Here is a 17332-nt window from a genome sequence, read left to right on the forward strand (position 1 = left end):
GAGGGGGAGGGGTGGTATGTCTGAGTCTCTGGAATGTCCTGCCTAAAAAGAGAATCTGCTTTTGCCTGGAGGTTAAAGGCACTGCCCCGAAGGACAATATGATTTACACTGGAGACTTGGGACACACTAAATCAGTTCCAACCCCCAGAGATGTTAGCCCCAGACTCCAAGAGGGGCTGGAGACTAGAGATCAGCCATGTTGGTAATACCGATGGAAACTTAATCAAAACCATGCAGCTGAAGGCTTCCCTAGTTGGCAGTGCCCTGTGCCTACCTCCACAGCCAGAGCCAAGTAATGCTGACCAAGACCCTGACGCCCTGGCAAGAGGCAGGAAACAGAACAAAGCCCAGGGTCATGGCCACCATATTCCAGCCTCCAATTCCAAAGGGGAGAGAATTCTGAATTTGAACCTTGGCCTTCGAGATGGTTATGAGGGTTTTTTTGTTATTTTGTTTTTTTTTTTTTCCCAAATCAGTCAGACAGAATGTATTTTCTTGAATTTCAGTTCAGTTCAGTAGCTCAGTCGTGTCTGACTCTTTGCGACCCCATGAATCGCAGCACGCCAGGCCTCCCTGTCCATCACCAACTCCTGGAGTTTACTCAAACTCATGTCCATCAAGTCAGTGATGCCATCCAGCCATCTCATCCTCTGTTGTCCCCTTTTCCTCCTGCCCCCAATCCCTCCCAGTGTCAGAGTCTTTTCCAATGAGTCAACTCTTCGCATCAAGTGGCCAAAGTACTGGAGTTTCAGCTTTAGCATCAGTCCTTCCAAAGAACACCCAGGGCTGATCTCCTTTAGAATGGACTGGTTGGATCTCCTTGCAGTCCAAGGGACTCGCACGAGTCTTCTCAACACCACAGTTCAACAGCATCAATTCTTCAGCACTCAGCTTTCTTCACAATCCAACTCTCACATCCATACATGACCACTGGAAAAACCATAGCCTTGACTAGACGGACCTTTGTTTGGCAAAGTAATGTCTCTGCTTTTGAATATGCTATCTAGGTTGGTCATAACTTTCCTTCCAAGGAGTAAGCGTCTTTTAATTTCATGGCTGCAATCACCATCTGCAGTGATTTTGGAGCCCCAAAAAATAAAGTCTGACACTTTTCCCACTGTTTCTCCATCTATTTCCCATGAAGTGATGGGACCAGATGCCATGATCTTAGTTTTCTGAATGTTGAGCTTTAAGCCAACTTTTTCACTCTCTTCTTTCACTTTAATCAAGAGGCTTTTTAGTTCCTCTTCACTTTCTGCCATAAGGGTGGTGTCATCTGTATTTCTCGAATTTAATAGTTTGTTAATCGGGTCTATTGGTGTATTTCCTTTGTGTAGAGACAGATGGTGCGTGTCTCTGCACTCCTGCCCCGGGCTCTGCAATGTGAGAAGCCGTAGATCGTCGATGGTCAAAACTTCGCTTCTCCAGACTCCTTCCTGATGAACACATCTAAGAGATGATGCTCAAGGGTAACCAAGCCTCGCGTCGGCCGCCAGCTCCAAGACGGAACCAAGCGGCAGAGGTCTTCCCACTGCCCCAGCGGACCCTGTGCCCTTGCTCCCCGGCCAGATGGGCCGGATCAGGCTGGATTGACCCGGTTCTGCAGACGCTGAGTAGTTTTCTTGTCCCCTGATTTATGTCTGTCTGCGCTTGCCGCCCCTCGCCCTCCCAGCTCCCCAGCCCAACCCCACTCCGGCCCTAGCGCACCCAGTCATCCTAGAGCCAGACTCTGAGGTGGGGGGACCTGCACCCTCACGTGACCGAGGTGATGCTTCAGGAGAAGTTCAGCCCTTCTGGGCCCATCCTCTCCATGCGGGTCTGCGGACTCCCTGTGTGTTACCTTCCAGCAGCCAGAAGGTGAGAGCTGGGCCTGCGGGTGGGGCTGGGAGGAAGCGAGAAGGCGGGTCACCCGGTCTCCACCCCTACCCACACCCTTCCCCTCCCCTACGCACTTGTCGACCCCCTTCCCCCTTTCCGTGTCCCCACCCCCCTTCACTCCCTCCTGCCACCTTACCACCCCCTCATCTCCCCACCCCCGCACCCTGGCCCAGCGCTGCCAGCAGCCTCAGCACACACACCCCCTACCCCCCGCCGCCCCGCACCTCCGCTTTCCCGGTTGCAACCGGTTCTCAAACTTGAGAGTGATGACGCACGGGGAGTAGGGAGAGAGTGGGTTCTCCCAGGCCCTCCCGCCAGTAGCAGTGGGATTCTGGGGCGTGGAGCCCAGGTATCAGGTGGAGATGCTCCCGCAGCACCCGGGTTGGGGTGGAGGGGTGGTCTTGCCGGCGCCCCATGAAGCGTGGGGAGAAAGTGCGTTACTGTTCGCGGAGCATAGCCCCTCCCCCGCCCCTCCCCCCTTGTAACCTCAGGGGCTTGAGCCTCTTCCTGCTACTGGCCCGCTTGCCAGGGGGAAAGCCACGGGGACTTAACGTAAAATTAATATGCATCACCGACTCAATGGACGAGTTTAAGTAAACTCCGGGAGTTGGTGATGGACAGGGAGGCCTGGCGAGCTGCAGTCCATGGGATTGCAAAGAGTCGGACAGGACTGAGTGAGTGAACTGAAGTGAACTGAATATGGTGAAGAAACAGAAGAAAAAAAAAAATAGACCATCACGTCTACATTCTCTCTGAAAGTCTTGAAAGCAGGATGTTAAAATGCAATTCGTCTCATTTCTGCGGAGGCGCCCAAAGGCTGAGGATGAAACATAATTACAGAGCTCCCAACATCGCAGAGTGAGGGGTGAACCTCCGATAGGTGCCCACGGTGGCCTAACCTGGACCAAAAAAACCCAGAGGAATAAAATGACTGTTTTATTTTACCCCCTAATTGTCGGTCAGGGCCCCAGCTGGGATCCCCAAACTGTCAGGGAAGGGGCAGGGAGGGGCCGAGATGGCTTGACAGTCGCCGTGTGACGGGGGCCTGGGTTTTCCCGGAGGTTTGGCTCCTCAGCTCTGCTGCGTGGCCTCTCCCACGGCTAGCTTGAGTTTCCTCATAGCATGGTAGGTGGATAGTGGGCCTTCTCACCAGTCTGCTGAACTCCTGCCCCACCTCAAGATGCCAGGCCTAAAGGCAAGGCTCAGCACTGGGACAGCATCCCTTCTGCCACGTTCAGTGGGCCAAAGTGCATCACAGGACAAGGCAGGCTGGAGGGGTCAGGGCAGGAAGCGATTCCACTTTCCTGATGAGTTTGAGCAGGATGCATGTACGGGGAGCAAAGGAAGTGATGGTGATGATTTGCAACATCTACAGGTGCAGGACTTGCAAAGAAGGGGTCCGAAGACATTTTGCAGCCCTGAACTCTGTACCCAGCCAAGGATTTACATTGTTTGAGGTTAGATATTAGAGAGTGTCTTTGGAGAGAGTTGTTGGATGGCCGAGGCACTTTGCTTACCCTCTCTCCTTCACCTTGAGCCTAGTGAGAAAGGCTTCAGGGAAACATTCTGGTCAGGTTTATTTTCCCAGCACTGCTTTCAGCACTCCCCTAAAGTACAAGTCCTGGTGTTTACCCCCCAGCTGCAGACACCTTAGTTAAGAAGCACCAGCCTTTGGTATACCATATACTTCGCAGCAATATTCACAACAGCCAAAGGTAGAAACAACCCAAATATCCACTGATGGACGAATGGATAAACAAAATGTGAAATATACACACAGTGGAGTATTATTCAGCCCTAAAAAGGAAATAAATTCTGACACATGCTGCAGCATGGATAAACCCAGAAGACATTAGGCTGAGTGAAATAAGGCAGAAATGGAAGGACACGTGTATGATGATTCCACTGATAATGAGGTACCCACAACAGTCAGATTCCCAGAAACAGACAAAGAACGGTGATTTCCAAGGGCTGAGGTGATGAGGGGAGGAGGGTGATGGAGAGTTAATGTTTAGTGGAAACAGACTTTCAGTTGGGGAAGATGAAAAGTTTTAGAGATGGACGGTGGTGTGGTGATGGTGAATGTGAATATACTTCATGCCACAGAACTATACACTTAAAGATTGCTAAAATGGTAAATATCATGGTCATATATTTTATCACAATTTAAAGAAGCAGCACTGGCCCTTGCTGGGAGGGATATCTGTATACTCTCTGCCCATCATTAGGATGTTTCTAATCAGGGGAGAAAGATGGTAAACAGTGTCTTTGTTCTGAATCAGTTTTGTGATCTGTGTTGTAGAACCATTGGCCTTGTTTATCATGTGCTACATAGCCTGGTGTCAAGGGGACTGAGGTCCATCAGCTCACTGAGTGGGAGGAGTTGAGGAGGGGAGACTGAGGTCACTGAGTGGGAGGGAGTTGAGGAGGGGGGACTGAGGAAGGCGCTGACCTGGCTGATGTAAGGGGCTGATCATGGGAGAAGAGGTCATCAACTGAAGTCACAGAATCAGAAAGAACAAAACCAGCTACGAGGCAGGTCTTGCCCCCAAGGGGGTTCTGTATCGGTCAGCTTTTGCACAGAACATGCTGTATCACAAACAGTCCCCAAGTTCAATGCTTAGAAGCATTTACTTTTCCTGTTTCTGGGTCTGCAGTTTGGCTGGATTTAGGTCAGTTTCTTGTGTATTTCATTCTGGAGCCAGAGTACAAGAGAGCAAGCCAAGCCCCAGACACTCACATCACATTCCCTCACCCCCACCCCTGCCTCACATCCTACCAGACAAACAAGTCAGATGCTCAAACCCAATATAATGGGAGGGGGACGACTGCTATGCCGACTTCATGAACGTACTGTAAATGCACGTGGTGAGAGAATGGAGCAGTGGTTAAGTGAGACAGAGACAGTGAAGATACAGGACCATCCAAGCAACCATAGGGCACAAACTGCAAGACAGACAAGACCTAACAACAAGACCTTTAAGGCTGAGCCAGTTAAAGATGTGAGAGCATGAGCTCATGGTATGAAGGGCTAAGAGGGTTTCACAGCTTGAGTGGACCATGCTAGGATCCACAGATGAGCTGCACCAGCCACAGAGCTAAGCGGGATCCAAGGGCTGCTGAGAATGAAGACTCAGACAATGTACCTTGTTTATTACTAGCAAAGTAGGAAACAGGTATGCAGCCTGCATGGTGTGAGACGGGGTCTCAGCAGCCTATGTGGAGAGCTGCCCACACATCAGAGGAGCCCAGAGCTTGTGCTTGACCTTGGAGGTTATTGAGGCTGGGCACTGGGGAGCTAGGCCCAGCCCACAAAGCCTTATTTGTGCAACATAAATTTCCCACTGGGCCTCAGCTCTATGCTGTGCTTTCATTTCTTGGTGCACACTGGGGCCCATGGGTCCAACTCATGTTATGAGGGGAGTTGCAAAGAGCCAAGGGGACACTCACGCCCATGGCCCACAGGAGTGACTGCACACTGTGCTTCCTGGAAGGGAGAGAAGCCTGAGAGGGAAAAGGCCAGGGCCCTGGGTCCATCTGGATCGAGTGGGCACTGACCTGTGTGCCTGCATGTTCTGTGCCGGGTTCTTACATGACACTGACACTCCCTTGCCTTGTATCCCCACCAGCCTGCTGGGATCTCACTCCTTGGTGCAGAGATGTTTATTTTTTTTTTTAAGCTCCGATTGCAACATCGTTCTACCCCTTCCATTCCCAGTTACCCCTTTCTTCCTTCCTTTTCCAGTGCTAGGTGAACTTGCTGAGCCCAGCAGGTGGCAGGTGGGTGGAAGCACCATCCTGCATGTGAACTGCTGGGCTGGCAGGTCCCACAGACAGGAGTGGCCACCCAGGTCTGCTGGATGCAGGCCTTTCCAGACCCTTGTACCCCCAGCCCATCAGCATGTGAGCTCGTGGATCTCAGGGCCTAAAGGAGGGAAGAAACCCAGGCTCTGCAGAGTTGGCTCCAGGGACTGCAGGTTCTGGGGGCTGGAGACTCAGCAGGTGGATGGAGACCATGGAGTCCCAAGTTTGGAGCGGCATGTCGTGAAGTCAGGTCAGACCCCCTTTGTGAGGAAGGGAGACAAAGGAGAGAAAGGACCACCCTCACCCAGGCCCAGTCACCGCATCGCTCCCTACCTGCCTCCCAACCCTGGGGATGTGGAAGGCCCCTTCTTGAGTGCTGTGTTGCCCTAGTACTCCAGTCCTCAGACCAGACACTTTACCCTGGAGGCTGACGGGCAGCAGAGAGTGTTCTGAGAGCTGTATCTGGAGCCCAGAGGAGGGAGCAGGGTGCGACACTAACTTCTCCGGAGCACCGACCCTCACTGTCACCCTTTCCGGACAGCATCTCTCCAGCCAATGGTGGCTTTAAACATGGCTCCCGATTCATTGACGCCCTCCCATTGAACCTGGGCCACTGGTGCTGCCTCTACCCACAGTGCCCAGCGGGAGTGAGGCCTGGAAGCTGCCTGAGGACATAAGGCAGGCAGTGCCATCCACCTCCCAGGGCTCCTCCACTGGGCTGCAGTCCCACTAAACTCGGCCCTCCAGCCATCCCTACCCCGTGCCAGACATGAGTGACCGTGACCAAGCCATCTCAGAAGACATCCCCCTGCCCCCACTGTCCAGCCCCCAGCCTGTCAAATCAGCCCCTGCCGAGGCCCTAGGCCCTATGGAGCAGGGACCCGCCAGCCCTGCTGGGCCTGCCTGGGTCCTCCTGTCTGTCTGACAGCTTCAGTAACCAAAACACCGTCTCGGAGTCTGGATTAACACAGAGAGCTTTGCTGATTTGAGTGAGTGTTCAGCGACAAGAACAGTACTGCATAGTGACTAGCCAAGTGTCCTGCTCGGGCCCTCGGCAGGACATGACTCCCAGGTGGGCCAAGCCCAGTTCCCAGCCAGCTTCGCTTGTTTGTTCTGAGAGTATTCATTTCTTGGGTCCTTCCAGGCTTCTGTGAAGGCAGCCAGAGGGAGGTGCTGTGCTTAGTCGCTCAGTTGTGTCCGAGTCTTTGTGACCCCATGGACTGTAGCCCGCCAGGCTCCTCTGTCCATGGGGATTCTCCAGGCAAGAACACTGGAGTGGGTTGTCATTTCCTCCTCTAGGGGATCTTCCCAACCCAGGGATCGAACCCATGTCTCCTACATTGCAGGCGGATTCTTTACTTTCAGAGCCACCAGGGAAGCCCTTGGGGGTGGGGAGTGGAGGCCAATTCCTCTTTGTCACTGTCACTTCCTAGAGCTGCCAGGAGATGAGGGGACAGGCAGCGCTTCCTGCCACTGGGAAATGAATCGCTGCCGACGTCAGTTTTTAAGGGTGTGGGGAGAGGGGGACGGAAAACGGCAACCATGGGGAAATTTACAGGACAACTCCTGGATTCACCTCGAAATTCAAGTCCTTTATGGAACTAGGAACAATGTTACTGCTGGTTGTTCTTTCCTATAGGAGGGGAGATACAGCCGGCCTCAGGAGTGATGGTGCCTGTAGGCATTCGGTTTGCAGCTTGAATTGATCATCTGTACAACACACGGCCTCGAGCGCCTCAGAGTGTGTGTGAAGGAGCCTGAACTCCTTCCACTGGGCTCTCCCTGTCAGGGACACCCCATTTGCCAGCTCTGTGACTGACTCCTCAGGACAGACTGTACTTGCCTCTTGAGTTGGGGTGTCCACACAGTTACAGCGCAGCCCAGGGCTTGGGCTTTGAGTCTTTGATTACAAGCAATAGAGACTCCAGCTTGCATGCTAAGTCACTCAGTCTTGTCCGACTCTCTGCAACCCTATGGACTGTAGCCCGCCAGGCTCCTCTGTCCATGGGATTCTCCAGGCAAGAATATTGGAGTGGGTTACCATTTTTTCCTCCAGGGGATCTTCTCCACCCAGGGATGGAAAGACTCCAGCTTAGTTAACAATAAAGGGAATTCACAGGGAGGAATGGAACCTAGAACTTGGGGCCAGTCTAACCTGTTAAAGATAATTAAAAATGATGATGTAGGTAACATGCAAACTCTGCTCAACACCTCAAAATACAAGTGGTCCCTGTTCCCAAGGAAGGATCCAGGGACCTGCAAAATGGGGCAGAAGTCTGGACCTTTTTTATAGGATAAGGATTAGTTTCCATTGGCTGTCATGGCACCCAGGGCAGGAGTGACTCCATCTTGGGACTAGAAATGTATTTCAATTAACTGAAGTACAGTTGGCTCTCAGTCTCTGCCAGTTCTGCATTTGCAAATTCAATCAACTGTGGATTGAAAATATTTGGGGGGGAAATTCCAGAAAGTTCCAGACAGCAAAACTTGAATTTGCTGCAATCAGGCAACTGCTTACATAGCACTGACATTGTATTAGGTTTTGTAAGTCATCTAGAGAAGATTTAAAGTTTACGGGAAGCTGTGCATAGGTTATGTGTAAATGCTGCACCATTTTATGTGAGGGACTTGAGCATCCTCAGAGTTTGGTATCCATGGGGGTCCTAGAACCAGTGCCTGGGGGATACCGAGGCTGACTGCAGTGCCGCTCAAAGAAGTGAACTCCAGTGGCTTCTGCCTTTTCACCTCTGCCCCTTGCTTCTCCCTCCTCTGCACAAGGGAAGATTGTGATTCAAATTCCAGAGGTGCTCCTGGGTTCTGAGGAGTTTGTTTGGTCTAGCTTGTGTCAAATGACTGTCTCTTAACTGGAGGAGGGCATAGTGCCACGAATAACAATTTCCCCCGATCCACCTCGCAGGAGAGGAGTAATTCCATCCTCCCTCCACAAAACTGGGATGGTGTTACTGAAGAAGATGAATGGGTGCTGGCTTTCCCGCTCCTGCAAGGGTCTGTACCCCTGGAAGATGCTACTCTGACCTCCTTGAGAAATGCTCCCACTAAGGGGGACGGATGCCCAAGAGAACAGACGGGGGGCTTCTCGCTGGGCCACGGGTGGTCCAGCTGGAAGAAAACTTCGAGCACAGGGAAGGCTGGAATTGCATTCTATTTATTATTTTCTGGGCTCGTCTTCATAAGGCATTTTTGCCTGAGCCACAGGCTTCATAGCAAAGGCAATAAAAGTGGGTAAAATGCTGATGTAATGTAACAATGTTGGGATGATGATGTCATCTGCGGTAAACAAGAATAGCTATTGAGTCATAAATAATCTTTTTATGGCGATCTTGAATAGGTCTGATACCAGATGCACAGTACATAACACTCACTTTATGGAAATGCCTTTCCTTTGAAAAGAAGGGATAACGGTCAGTAATATATAAAGGTCCTTGTGTGCTGCTCACATGGGCTTTATTTTGTGCTTTCTGTGTGATTTGTTTAATGATTCCTCAGTCACCTAAATAGAACAGGCCTCGCTATGCACTCCCTGGTTTTGTGTTAGTGGGCCAGATGCCCAAATCTGAACTGAGTCTGAGCTGCCTAGTCTCTGAATGAAGTGTGTCGCCTCCAAAATCCAGTTTCCTTTCTTGGACCTGTGATGTTGAAGAGAGCTAGAATTTTCTGTCACTGCACATCTTGGGCTTTTTGTCTTTTAAATTTTGAAGGCAGAATATAACAGACTTTGGTTCATGCCACTGTCTAAGCAGGCTAAGACCTCCACAGTCCCCTCCAGAAGTGAGTCCTCCTCACCCTGTTCCTCGATGTCCCCATGCAAGGTAGCTACCCTCCCCAAGTCTGTTCATGAGGCCCTTGCTTTCCCTGTTTACACATTGTTATCTCATTGATACATATTCTAGGAAAATATGCTTTATTTGTTGTTTTTAACTCTATACAATTAAACTGGTTGGGAGCTAGGGCAACACTCATTATAGTATTCTTTATTCCTTTTTGAATGTCGTCAATATTTGATACATCTTAAGATGGAAAACAAAATTTGCAGATTCTTTTTAAATTGTTTTTTAAAATGTGTCTGTGATCCATGAAAGAGAAATGTCAGCTTTGAAAGTTAATGTTCATGAATATCTGGGGACAAACTTTTTTTTTTTTTCAAGATGGCATCATGTGGGGAAAATTTGGCTCATTGTAAAATCAGGATTTCTTAGAAAATCTGTATAAACTCTAATGGCCAGTGTAGGAAGAGCCCCCTATAAAAAAAGCAGAAGGTTTGTCTTCCACAAAATAAATGATCTGGCATTAGAGAGAGAACCCATATCACTGTTTTGTTACCTGAGTGTTTCTCCCATTTCTGTTTTTCCCCTCTTCTCACCCCTCCCCCATCCCCATTCCCTCCCCTCCCCAATTCAGTCCTCCTCTGAAGCCAAGTTCTTCTGGGGGAAGCACACACCCAAGATGCGCATTTATGCCCCAGTGGGGGGGACTCAGCCTGCTTCTCCTCCAAGGAACTCTTGCACTTTGACAAAGAACTACTGCTGGGAACTTCGTGCACATGGCCATGATTTTCAAGGACCTGAATGCGAAGGCAGGAGGGGAGGACCTCTGAATACCTTGGAGTTAGGGAGTTAGGGGGATAGAGGTATTTAGGTTAAAAAAAAGTCATCATGATACCCCCAGTCCTCTCCCACATCTCCACCAAGAATTCTGGTGCCAATAAAAAGAACGAATATTTACTGGCACTGGCGATGGGGCAAGGCACAGAAGTAGGTGCTCTGTGGATCTTTCCTCATTTAACCAACAAACTTTTATAGCAGGCATCGCTTTTTCCATATTACTACTGAAGAAGTTGAGACTTAAAAAGGACAACTCAGTTGCCCAGTCTCACCACTTGTCAGCAAGGGGCGGCACCTGCCCCATCCTCCCAGCACACCTGCCTCCTCACCTGCAGCCACGCCCACCCAGAGGCCACGTGGAACACACCATGCAAGTGCAGATGGAGAGACTGCCTCTTGCTTCTGATGGGAATCACATTCTCAGCAGCTGAGGCATTGCCAGGGGGCAATAGCATCTTTGCTTTGCTCTCCAGAGAACTCTTAAATTCAGTTTTTACCAGTTATCAAGATGCTCCCGGCAGATGAGTGAGGGAGAGAAGAGTAACAAGCTACGTTTTTAGCAGCTGAAGTTGATAGCTGCCCGGCCCACGAATCTATATTGGCCGGACCTGGAGCCATGGACTAATTCTGTGAGGAAGTAGCTAGAAGAACTTGCTTCGAATCTATATTGGCCGGACCTGGAGCCATGGACTAATTCTGTGAGGAAGTAGCTAGAAGAACTTGCTTCAGGAATGTTTCCCCTGTTCCAATAGTATTTTAGTTCTTTATCAAATTCCAACTTTATCCGATGGCCTTGGCCATGGTGAAAATGGGATTATGTTTATCTCTGCTATTTCAGATGGACTGGCAGGAGTCCCTTCAATAAAATCAAGATGGCAGAGAGGCTGTCTTTTTGGACTCTTCATCCTGACCCGAAGTCAAGTAGAGGCCAGCTCAGCTCACTCCTGCCTGCTCCCAATAAAGATAGTGAGAAAGACAGGAGGTAGGGCTGGGGTGGTGATGGAGGAATGGAACAGGGGAGGGAGGAGGAGGAAAAGGGGGAGGAGGAGGAAGAAGGGGAGGGGGAGAAGCCAGCTGCTTCCTAGCTCTTCAACTGATGGACCAAGTGAAGCCCCTTCCTCCCTGTGGAGAGTGGGAATCACTCCCCGCCCTGTGCCCCCACAGTGGACAGCAGCTGGGCCTTGCTCCGGAAGCTGGACTGGCTCTGGCCAAGGGCAGCCTGCATCAGCACTCTTCTGGAAAGCAGCAAGGGGCTCACAACCCAGACTCGGGCTTGGAATTGGGACTTGTTTTCCACTCCTCCCTGCCAGGGCCCCTCCATCATAATCCTGGACACCCCTGCAGAGTCCGCCCCGCCTGTCTGTGAAGAGCTGGCTGGCGGAGGCCGATTTCATGGGGCTCTGAGAGCGTGGGCCAGCAGAAAGCAGGGCAAGAGCTGCAGCCGTCCTTGTTGCTGGCAGCTGAGCTGGGCTCTGAACTGCTTCCCAGATGGAAAACACGCCACTGCCGGGCAGCTTCATAAGACCACCAGCTTGGCTTCAGGTGCAGGCTGCGGAGGGTAAACAGCCAGCTCGCTTCACTCACCCCAAGAGGAGGCCTTCTTGCTGTAATCCTGACCATCCCAGGAGGAGGGGCGGGGGGCTGGAACCAGCACAGCTAAAGCGGAAATAGAGGAGCAGCCACATCATGGGAACACAGATATTTTATCCTCGATTTTTAAAAAGTTGCTCTGCAAACTCTCCCCTTGCTGGCAGAAGTTTGCATTTACACAAAGCTACCTCTTCTAGTCTGTGCTCCAGCAAAATCTCTAAAGTCTTATAATTAAGTACCAAAGAGGTAGAGAACATTAAACCAAGAGATTTAAAAACCAGCAACCAAATGCTTTCCCTGTGAAGCAGGCAGATTGCTGGGGATCATGTCCAAATGCACATCTGTTTCAGCAGGTCTTGGGGGTGCCCAAGATGATGCTGCATCCCTAATGAGCTCCCACGTGGGGTGATGCTACTGGTCCTCAGCTCACACCTCGAGGAGCAAGAGTCTCACGTATGATGGTTTTGAACATAGATTATTCTAGGAGTCACAAATGGTAGGATACTTGTACACCAATATCCTTTTATTCCTTCAACATTAAGCTTTATTGAGATAAAATTGATGTACAGCCATGTATTCATTTCAGGTGGCCCGCATAGTGATTTGACTTCCTTATATTATGAAATGATGATCACAATAAGTTTATTAAACATCCATCATCTCACATAGACACAGAAAATAAAAAGGGAGATAGTTTTTTTCTTGTGATGAGAAACCTTGGAAGCCACTGTCTGAACAACCTGCAAGACCACCATGTGACAGTGTTAAATAGCCATCACATCCAGTGTTCATAGAGTGTATGCGATGTGGCTTCTGTGCTAAGCACAGGGCAAATCGCTGACCTAAATGTAGACCTCAAGGCATCCAGAGTTCTCTGTGAACCCTATAACAAATTGACCTTGACTGTTTGGTGTAATAAGCTCTCCGTTCACAGTGGGTCCAGCAGGTGGTGTTAGCCTCGCTGCTCCAGCAGAACAGTAGAAAGAACCTGTGTTATCATCATTGAATCCATGGCTCAACAGGAAGTGCTGACTGAGGCTGCCTGAATTTGGAAGGGTGCTGGGCACTGTACCAGGTACAGAATACCAGTCAGGTAGGGTCCCACCGTCCACAGGTGATACAGCTGTAATCTGTGCAAAGTGGCATGCAGCTATGCAACTGTGGTAGTAGGGGAGTCAGTAGAAAGAGAGCAGAAAGAGGAGGGGGGCGGAGAGGGAAAATGGTAAAGACGGACAAAGACAAAAAACAGGAAACTGTTGAGTTCCCAATGAGCTGTCTTCATTATATAACATTTTGCTTTTTATATGACTATAAAAATAATACATATTTAGTGTAAGGTAACTCAAAAAATGAAATACAGAAAATAAAGGTGAACACGTGCCCAAATCCCACACCCCAGAGAAGAAGACCGTGTGTGCTGCTCTGTACCTTTTATCTTCACAAATCAGTACTCGTGAGGCTAAATGGAATCATGGTTTATGCCTTGTTCTCCCACCCACCTCCTGCTTTTCTTTCTCCCCCATTATCAGAACTCCTCTAAAGGGTTGCCTGTCTCCTCTCTGCCCTGCCCACTGCAGTCAGGCTCGGCCCCATTTCCTGCACTCTGCACCCTGAGTCGCCATCTGACCAGATCCTCCACCTCACTGCTCATCTCGCTCAGCTTCATCTGACAGAGCCCATCTCTGCCTCTTCACATCTTCTCTTCATTTGCCATCTGGGTCATCACTTTCCACATTGTTCACCTGTCTCACCAGCAGCTCTTTCTGGGTCTCTCTGCTGCATCTCGGAGAAGGCAATGGCACCCCACTCTGGTACTCTTGCCTTGAAAATCCCATGGACGGAAGAACCTGATGGGCTGTAGTCCACGGGATCACTAAGAGTCGGACATGACTGAGCGACTTCCCTTTCACTTTTCACTTTCATGCATTGGAGAAGGAAATGGCAACCCACTCCAGTGTTCTTGCCTGGAGAATCCCAGGGACGGGGAGCCTGGTGGGCTGCCGTCTATGGGGTCGCACAGAGTTGGACACGACTGGAGCGACTTAGCAGCAGCTGCTGCATCTTCCTCCTCTCTCCTAACTGCTGCATCGTGGAGTGGCCCAGGCTTCCCTCCTAGCCCACGTTGCTTCCTCTCCACGTTCATAGCCTTAATCCCCTGATTTTAAAAACCGTGTTATTATGCCTCCTAAATTCACTTCTCTAGTCCCAATTTCTCCCTGAAATTCAGACCTACAATAGTCATCTAACTATCCTCTCTATTCAGACGCCTAACAGATATCTCAGATGTTGTATGGGCCAGATTAGGGTCACCATGAATTGTTGTTCAGCTTGAGCACTGCCAAAGGCAGCCAGCCAAGAAACCCCATTGGGCATCCAGCCCATGTCTGGTCTCCGAAGCTCTGAGCACCAGTGTGGGCTCCAGCTGCTCTGCAGAGGAGGCACCTTCCATGGGGGTGCCTGTCTGATTCTCTGAGCTGCCGTATAGGTTCGCTAAGGTTGTGGCCAAAACATATCTTTTGATTTCTCCCCACCTCTAACCTGCTACTTTTAATATATGTCATCATTCAATTGGAAAAAGGTGGAGGAGGTTGCTGAAGAGGGAAGGGAAGGAAAAGAAACCCAGCCTGCTGATCTCTTTGCCATATCCAGTTGAATTCCCAAATGTATCCTGAATCTGACCTCTTGTCCCCCCTCTTCTGCTCCAGTAAAGGTCTGAGCCCCTATAATCTCTGGGCTACAGCAAAGCCTCCTAGCTGGCTTCCTGGCCACTACCCCTGTCCTCTGCACAGACAGAAGCTAAGACAAGAGTATTCTGTGAGCACTTACCTGCTTAAATAGCACCATCATCATGACTCCACCAGAATCAAACCAAACCCTGTGCTGCGGATGACAGTTCTCCCACTTACCCCCCCACCTGGGCACCCAGGGTTTCCCTGAGCTGAGGCCGCACTGGTCTCCTCCCGACTCGGGGATGCCAGCTCCCTGCTGCCTCAGGGCTTTTGCGCTTGCCATTCCTTCTTCCAACTCATCACACAGCCACCTGTTTTTCAGTATTCAAGTCCAGAGTATATGTTACCTTCTCAGAAATTTCCTTCCTTAACCAAAATGGCTAAGAGTGCTCCCTTCCTCTCCGTCACTTTCTGTCACACTTCTCTAATCTGTCTTCTGTCTTCAGCTCCTGAGATTACCACATCCACCTCTCAGCTTCCTTGTTGCCCACCTATCCCACTGTCTCCCATCAGGTCCATTTTAGAGGTCCAGGGTCTCTCTGCCTTGCACCTGCACCTCCCCTCCCCGGGGCTGAGCACAGGCTGGCATGTAGCAGGCTCTTGGCAAGTTGACTGACTACATGGATTGTTGTGAGAGAAAGATGCTGCAAGCTGAAAAGATCACAGGTAGACAGGAAAGGGGAAAAAAAGAGCGAGAACTGAGAGAGAGACGAAGGGAAGGAGGAAGATGAAAGATGGGGTACAGACTGGGAAGAAAATCTGCCCGTGTATAGCAGGACCAGGAGAGAGAAAGCATGGGCAGAGAAAACGGGGTTGATCTTTGGCATCAGAGTAAAATGCTGCGTAGCTGGTGCCGACCCCCCTGCGGAGGCCTTGTGTACAGGGCTGGGGCTCCCAAGCGCCCCCTGCAGGAGGCAGTCTCACGTACACGCGGAAAACAAGCATTAGCAGGGATATGCGGCCACTAGTGCTTAAATTCAAAGAAGGCAATGGCAACCCACTCCAATACTCTTGGCTGGAAAATCCCATGGATGGAGGAGCCTGGTAGGCTGCAGTTCGTGGGGTCGCTACGAGTCAGACACGACTGAGCGACTTCACTTGCATGCATTGGAGAAGGAAATGGCAACCCACTCCAGTGTTCTTGCCTGCAGAATCCCAGGGACGGGGGAGCCTGTTGGGCTGCCCTCTATGGGGTCGCACAGAGTCGGACACGACTGAAGCGACTTTAGCAGCAGCAGCAGCAGTGCTTAAATTCTGGCCCCAGCCAGGTGAGGACCCCAAACGAGCTCAGTGGGGGAAAAAAGCAAGGCTGTTAAGAGCTTAGTTTATGTTGGGCCTCACACGCTTACCCCACTGACATTCCAAGGGAGTTTGAAACAAGCCTCTGTTTCTGCTTCCTTCCATATTACCCCAAGGGTCCCTGAATTGTGTGGAAGCTTTGTGAATAGAACTGGGTTGCAGTCTCGCTTGAAGAAAAAGAAAGGTCCAGAAGTCCAGCCATGAAATCAGCATTCCAGCAGTTTTCTCAGCTTCTTTTTTAGAATTTACTTATTTTTTAATTGAAGGGTAATTGCTTTACAAAATTGTGTTGGTTTCTGCCAAACATCAGCATGAATCAGCCATAGGTATATCTATGGCCCCTCTCTCTTGAACCTCCCTCCCCATCCCACCCCTCTTGGTTATTACAGAGCCTTGGTTTGAGTTCCCTGAGTCATACAGCAAATATCCATTGGCTATCTATAAGTTTCCATGTTGCTCTCTCCATACATCCCACCCTCTCATTCCTTCTCACCACCCCCATGTTTGTCTGTATCTCCACTGCTTCTTACCATGTCTTCTCATAAGTTGAGGAGTGGAGCCTTCCACCAGCTGAATGTTTATCTTCAATTCAGTTTAGTTCAGTCGCTCAGTCATGTCCGACTCTTTGAGACCCCATGAATCGCAGCACACCAGGCCTCCCTGTCCATCACCAACTCCCAGAGTTCACCCAAACTCATGTCCATCGAGTCAGTGATGCCATCCAGCCATCTCATCCTCTGTCATCCCCTTCTCCTCCTGCCCCCAATCCCTCCCAGCATCAGGGTCTTTTCCAATGAGTCAACTCTTCGCATGAGGTGGCCAAAGTACTGGAGTTTCAGCTTCAGCATTGCTAGTGTTAGTAATTCACTATTAACCTACTCAGGAGGAGAAGGGGACAACAGAGGATGAGATAGTTGGATGGCATCACTGACTCTATGGACATGAGTTTGAGCAAGCTCTGGGAGTTGGTGATGGACAGGGAAGCCTGGCATGCTGCAGTCCATGAGGTCGCAAAGAGTTGGACACACCTGAGTGACTGAACTGAACTGAACCTACTCATCGTGGCCACTGCTCAACATGTGGGTTGTTTTGGTGGTGGGGGGGGATCTCAAAAGGGATGGAGAGGATGACGAGTCCAAGTAGTAGAAACAGATCCTGGACCAAGTGCTCAAAATCCGCTCTACTCCTTTCCCCACCGAGAGCTTTCAGGGTGCTGCTTCTCCCTGGACTTGGGGGGCCCCAGTGGCATCAGGATCACAAGTCAGCACACCCCCAGACTTATCTCAGAGCCTCCTCAGACTTGTTTCTGGGCCCTCAGGAGACAGACTGGCACGGCAGGCAGAAAATGACATCAACAAGCGAGTCATTCAGGGGGCACCCTGCCAACTTCCTGTCTGTTTAAAATATCGG

At 50.4% G+C, this 17332-nt stretch overlaps 2 long non-coding RNA genes across 2 annotated transcripts; one reads left to right on the top strand and one right to left on the bottom strand.

Moving 5' to 3' along the window:
• The first annotated feature begins 1517 nt into the window (after positions 1-1517).
• Positions 1518-12117, top strand: LOC123329229. Its single transcript, XR_006544592.2, has 2 exons — positions 1518-1857; positions 8600-12117. It is a non-coding gene; the product is annotated as an uncharacterized LOC123329229 (long non-coding RNA).
• Positions 12118-12412: 295 nt separating this feature from the next.
• LOC123329230 lies at positions 12413-13747 on the bottom strand. The gene is made up of 2 exons (XR_006544593.2): positions 13323-13747; positions 12413-13052 (listed from the first exon to the last, which is right to left on the bottom strand). It is a non-coding gene; the product is annotated as an uncharacterized LOC123329230 (long non-coding RNA).
• Between the last annotated feature and the right edge of the window lie 3585 nt (positions 13748-17332).

Source organism: Bubalus bubalis, chromosome 14 (genome assembly GCF_019923935.1).
Source record: "Bubalus bubalis isolate 160015118507 breed Murrah chromosome 14, NDDB_SH_1, whole genome shotgun sequence".
Lineage (NCBI taxonomy): Eukaryota > Metazoa > Chordata > Mammalia > Artiodactyla > Bovidae > Bubalus > Bubalus bubalis.